Source organism: Eumetopias jubatus, unplaced genomic scaffold, assembly GCF_037043125.1.
Source record: "Eumetopias jubatus isolate StellerSeaLion01/CBP00866 unplaced genomic scaffold, mEumJub1_p1.0 scaffold_6, whole genome shotgun sequence".
Lineage (NCBI taxonomy): Eukaryota > Metazoa > Chordata > Mammalia > Carnivora > Otariidae > Eumetopias > Eumetopias jubatus.
This window is the reverse complement of record NW_028274812.1, coordinates 91,382,133-91,388,857: the sequence shown is the minus strand read 5'-3', so window position 1 is coordinate 91,388,857 and position 6,725 is coordinate 91,382,133. Positions and strand designations below refer to the sequence as shown.

Below are 6,725 nucleotides of genomic sequence, written 5' to 3'. Positions count from 1 at the left end.
ATGGATCTGCGAGGAGGCTATTCTCCTGAACATGTGCAGGTGGTGAGCTTCTGACATCTTATGAGGGGAAAGAAAGTTATAGTGCTTCTCAGATTTGGTAGCACCTTTTGAAACATGTTATAGAAGTCATTATTCATCCTGACTTCTTCCTTTACCTGAGATATATTTGAATCTATATTCGTATCCATATCATGTATATTTACATCCATATACCTCCCCTCATTCTTCAATTGACAGGCTCCTTCTTGTCCATGTATCTCTGATCACCCTCTCATTGGAGAGTCCTTTCCTGATGTTTTTAAATTTAAATTCAATTAGCCAACATATTGTACATCATTAGTTTTAGATGTAGCATTCAGTGATTCATCAGTTGTGTGTAACACCCAGTGCTCATCATAGCACATGCCCCCCCCTTAATGTTCACTCTTCCCATTACACTCTCTCTCTGTACTCTATATCAACTGGGACACATCACAATTACTAACTATGTATTTGTTTACTTATTTCTTACCTTTCTACCTTAGTAGATTAAAACTTTATAATGGTAAAACCACATTTTCTTCTTCTCCTTTATAATTAGAGGCTATCAGACTACCTGATACATAGTAGACTCCTAATTAAAATTTATTGAATCATATATATTGAAAATACATGAATAGAGAAACAAAATTTGTTCCAGTGTTATTCTAAATGCCTTGCTGTGTTTGACTCCCACCCTGGCCCTCTTCCTTGTCCATTTCCTAATACTGCTATCTACCCTGGCCCTTTGATTTGGAGCTGTACTCAGACTTGACTTTCTGGACAGTGCCACAAGTTATAAAATCCTCTACCCCTTCTCTGAAAACTCCCATTCATTTAGCATGCTGCTCTCAGCTAGGGGTTAGGAGAAAATTATATCTGATGGGAGAAATTGACCACAAGCTGTGAATGATTGAGAACCTCACTTAATGTGCTAAATCTCCTGAGGATGTTTATGTATTACAAGAGTGGTAAACTCTGGCAGTGTGACTAAGCAACTTAAATAATTTCAGTCACTTTATGTGAAAAAGACCTAAGGATTTAGTTGACTAAAAGTATAATCTGAATGGTCTGAAAGCTAGGAAAAGCAAATTTCTTCTTCTTTGAGTGCATATGGATCACTTACACAGGGAATACCGACTTTCACTGTCTGTGACAGCTTATATGGTAGCTGATATAATGAAGAATGTAGAGAATAATTAGGATGGTGAGGCTCTCCCAAATCATACCAGTTGAGGAATGGGTTAGGGGCTGGGAATATTTACTTTATAGCAGAAAAGAATTAGGGAAGATAAGTATACCTGGTTCATTCATTTGAAAAATATCTGTTGAATATATATTGTATGCTAGTTCTAAGTTAAGTTCTGGGGAATAACAGTGATTAAAAAATAGCCCGCTCACATAGAACTTAGAGTCCATGGCTAAGGAAATAGTTGAAGACTATTAAGTAGAAAAGGGAATAGATTTATGGATTTATGCTTTTCTTTTTTTTTTCTTAAAAAGCACATGAGGGACCAATGCATCCAAGACTGCATGAAAAAATGTACCTACTTAATATAAATAAATCTCAAACATCTACAGAGACTGAAAACCTGGAAGGAGATGCTTTCTGGGATGGTAATTTCCCATTATTTGTAATATTTAGTTAAATTTTCAAGGTTCAAGGTGGTTGTGGATGAGAATCTGTGAGACTTGCCCATAGATTCTCTAAGATCTCTAATTCTTTGTTAGTCAAGATCACAAATTTTCACTTATCATGACCAGAGAAATGAGCATGATTGTTATAAAAAGCAGTGCTTCAGGTCAGGCTTGGATAAAAGGAGTCATTTGATTTGGACTTCTTGATTCTTTCACAAAGGAAGGCGTGAAGGGTTCTGTGGGCCTGGCACAACGAATAGACAACTGGTAACTCTTTTCTTTATGTGAAATAGGAAGTAAAACACAGGTCACATGAAGAAAGATAAGGTTGTAGTATGTCACCTATAAAAGTAGAAATAGATATGGCGGCAGGAGAGGGGTGCCTGGGTGGCTCAGTCGTTAAGCATCTGCCTTTGGCTCAGGTCATGATTCCGGGGTCCTGCTATTGAACCCCGCATCTGGCTCCCCACTCCGCGGGAAGCCTGTTCTCCCTCTCGCACTCCCCCTGCTTGTGTTCCCTCTCTCACTGTGTCTCTCTCTGTCAAAAAAATAAATAAAATCTTAAAAAAAAAAAAAGAGATGGGGGCGGGAGAAAGAGTGCCAAACGTGGACTCTAGTTTTAATTCTGCTATATTTCCTTGAGTCATGTGGCTCCAAGAAACTACATTTGCCTCTCTGGCATGAAGTTTCCTTGGCAGAAAAATGAGAGGTTGAGCTATATTATCTTTCATGCAACTTTTAGGTCTCACATTTAAATGCTTTAGAGAGCATTAAAATATACTTTTTTCTTTTTTTTAATTTAATTTTTAATGGTATTTCTTGGCCCAGGAAAGCTCCAAATATAGTTCACACAGAACAGTAATCATTAGCTTCTCATAATGGAAACTCCAAGTTCATGTATTCTTCTATACTGTTTTTTTTTTTATTATGTTATGTGAATCACCATACATTACTTCATCAGTTTTTGATGTAGTGTTCCATGACTCATTGTTTGCGTATAACACTCAGTGCTCCATTCAGTACGTGCCCTCTTTAATACCCATCACCAGGCTAACCCATCCCCCCACCCCCCTCCCCTCTAGAACCCTCAGTTTGTTTCTCAGATCCATAGTCTCTCATGGTTCGTCTCCCCCTCCGATTTTCCCCCTTCATTTTTGTAAGGATGTCTAATTAAGTATTTTGGACCATTAAGGTAAAGTTTTAGAAATAAAATTGACATCTTTTCAATGGATCAATAGAATTATCCCATACAATCAAAACATGACTCTTCTGATTCCTGAATCTATGAATAAATCCAGAAATGAAAACTCTTTTAATAAGCACTGAGACGATATACTTTTGAACAACTCCCATGTAATATTTTAAAAGCAACTATTCTCTCAAATAATAAATATTATTGTGGTTCATATTCCTTTATCCTATCCTATGAATTGAATGTCTTAAATCCATTTCAACAAAACTGGTGATTCTAGAGACAGTGCATATCTAAGAGAGTACAGTATTTTTGCTTGAGAAAATCTGAAAAATCATATATTAGTCTGTATAAATCTTTTTTTTAGGTTTTCTCTCTTTTTTTTTAAGTTTTTATTTATTTGAGAGAGAGAATGAGAGATACAGAGCACGAGAGGGAAGAAGGTCAGAGGGAGAAGCAGACTCCCTGCTGAGCAGGGAGCCTGATGTGGGACTCGATCCCGGGACTCCAGGATCATGACCTGAGCCGAAGGCAGTCACTTAACCAACTGAGCCACCCAGGCGCCCTGTGTAAATCTTTTAATTAGAAATACTCATTTTAATATAACATCCCTTCTCTTATTAGATCGAAGGAAATTGTGTTGAACTTTCCTGCTTTTCAGGACCTAAAAAAATGTGTCTATGATAGAATATAATTGACTAAAGAAATTTTCAAGGATAAAAGTATCTTTTCTAAAAGCTTTTTGTAGAATACCTAATAATTACAGCCTAATGAATTTTAAGTAACAGAATGCCATGGCTTCTTCATGATAGCAAATACATGAAAAATCTGACTTGTAGTAAGTACAGGAGCATATAATTCATAAACGTCTTTAAAACATCTTTAACTTTACCATACTTATATATTATGTAGGCTGAGTAAAAATAATTCTATCTACCCCTTTTGTTATATCTAGAATTGACAGATGGTATACTGATTCTATTTTTCTTTCAATATAGCATCACAATTAAAACATAATTTTCACTAAATTTTATTTTGTGAAATTCCCTGAGAGAAAATGGTAATTGCATAAGGCAAAATTGAAAATAGAAAATAAAGTTTTATACTTTGTATATATTTTTATAATAATCAGTTGAGTTTTCAACACTGTTATGTTCACTAATTTGATAAAGCATAATTTAGAATTCAAAAGTCTCGGAGTTTTTGGTGTGTGTTGTGCTCGACCTGGTACCTCTTTTTGTGAAGTGGCAGCTGAGGAGGTGCTTGCCAAGGTGCTTGCCGTGGCCTTGAAAAGCCCAAGGAAGGAGTCATGACTGAGAACAGTGATCATATTAATTGGAAGGTGGAGGGGCAGGATGGTTCTGTTGTGCGGTTTAAGATTAAGATGCCACTTAGTAAACTAATGAAAGCCTATTGTGAATGACAGCGTTTGTCAATGAGGGAGATCAGATTCTGATTTGACGGGCAGCCAATCAATGAAACGGACACACCTGCACAGCTGGAAATGGAGGATGAAGATGTAGTTGATGTGTTCCAGCAGCAGACAGGAGGAGTCTACTAAAAAGGGAACCTGCTACTTTACTGAAGAACTCTGTTCCTCCAGACCAAGAAGACAACTCTCAGTGAGAAAACCGCAAGTTGGTTCCACCACATCCTGACTACTACAGTACTGTTTTCTCTATTCTTTCGTTTTCTCCTTCCTCACTCCTTAATTGTACATAAAGTAACTGTACCTGTGCACAAGCAAATTCCATTTTTTTTTTTTTTTTTTTACTAAATGGCCAATGGTATGTTTGGATGGACGTCAAAAGGATATGGGATGGGGAAAAAATACTGGTTCTTTGAAAATACCCCATTTCTCCATTAGTGGCATGCTCATTCAGCTCTTATCTTTATATTCCAGTAGGTTATTCCGTTCTCACTGTTTAACAAAAAAGGACAACGTAAAAATCCTTACATACCTTGTTCAATTCAAGAATTTTAATGCTTTTCATTTGTTATTGTAAAACCAAGGACAATTTTATAACTTTTTTGTATGTAGCTGTTACATCTAGGGCAATCTGTCTTTAAATAGGGATCAATTACTCTAAAAGAAATGAATCCTAGATAGCTTTTCCTTGAAGTCAAGCATCTTGTTGTTTAAATAAACTTCTTGTTTAAAAAAAAGTTAGGGAGTTTTTGATATGTCTTAAGGGTTTCATGAAATGTGAAAGTATGAAAAATTTTCCCTACATTTATTGTCTATAATATAATACAGGGTATAGTGGGTAATGATTAGACTTGGACTCTGGAATCAGACTTCCTGAGTAAAAACTGTGGTTTCACAATGCCCTCAGGCTCTGTGTACCTTAGTGTCCTCTTTGGAATGAGTATAATAGTACCTCATTATGGATATTAGGAATAATATTTTAGGAATAATATTAGGAATAAATAATTAAATCCAGGAAAAGAGTTTAAAGTGTGGGTGCAAAGTAGTAAGAGCTTAATTAGTGGCAGTTATTTTATTATTAATATCATTTAAACATTTTTTAAAGGAAAAAGGAGAAGAACTTCTCTATCTAATCTTGAAGGCCTCCTGCTAATGCCACTCCTTTTTATTTTGCAACACAACTTCTGGAATTCTCATTAGGATTAAATAAATTTTCTAATTTCTTATATGAACATTTATCACTTGTGTATTTGCTTATGCCAAATCTGCTGCCTAAATAATCTAAGAAGCTAAGTTTCCATGGCCTTCATTTATTTAACTGATCTCCATTAGTAAGACTTCCATAATGAAGTCTCTCTAGTTGTTTTTCTTCTACCTGTCCCATACTCAAGCCTTACATGTTTGTTTGGTTTTGGAGATGAGGTAACCATCCATCTGAAAGGCCAGTAGAGTATCAGAAGAGTATCAGAGTATCACAAGAGCATGCTAAGAGTTGAGAATAAGGAAGAGGATCAGTCTAAGCTAGCTTCTAAAGGAGGTAGGCTTATAGGAAGGGTAGTGTACAGTTAGGAGAAATGAATAGAGCATTTCAGGGGAGAAACTGTAGCATTAGCTAAAATAAATGTGGCAGGAAAAGGTAGGACTGTGTTTGGGACCATGGATTTAGTGGAATGGGACAGTCCATGGTGGGTAGCAGAAGAGGATAAAGATGTATAGGGAAGAAGACCTTGACTATAAGCCACATAATCTGTGCCTGAAAGATAGATGATGAGGGAGGGACTCCTTATAGATGTTTTGATTTGAGATTATCTCCTTTTAGGAGTATTAATTTAGGCAGGAAAATCTGAACAACAATGAGATGTGTCATATGGTGGTTAAATATAAGAGATCCAGAATAAAACTGTCTAGGTGGGAACCCTGCTTTAGTTACTAGTTACATGACCTTAAATAAATTAGTTAATTGCTTTAAGCCCCAGTTTACTCATCTCTTAAATGAGTATTATAAAAGTAAGTACCCCTTAAAGATATTGTCAAATTTAATGAGATTGTGTGTAAAAGTATTTATTATAGTGCCTGTTGTATAGGTGCAGAATAAATACTATAATTATATAGCTGTTAATGAGTGTGAATAAATGAACTACATTGAGATTATTATGCATGTGAAGTGTCTAGTACATCTTTGTAAATACAATCTTGTTTGTTGGATCCACCCAAAACTTACCAGATATGTCTATCTCACAATTATCTGGGTAGATTTCTCTTCTGCTGACATGATAACAAATCTGCTCTTTGTAGTACAGACATTTTTGTGCTCACTTTCTGATCCTACTCATCTGCTTCTTATACCATACCAAACAGAGCCTCCTCCTGGTCCAAGCTTATCACTTTCCCATCTATGAAACTACAAAAGGAGATGAGCTTAACGAGGAAGGAATTTCAAAAGCATTT

General features: G+C 35.9%; 1 pseudogene; it reads left to right on the top strand.

Moving 5' to 3' along the window:
• The first annotated feature begins 1,535 nt into the window (after positions 1-1,535).
• LOC114204579 (small ubiquitin-related modifier 2 pseudogene) lies at positions 1,536-4,409 on the top strand (annotated as a pseudogene).
• Positions 4,410-6,725: the final 2,316 nt, after the last annotated feature.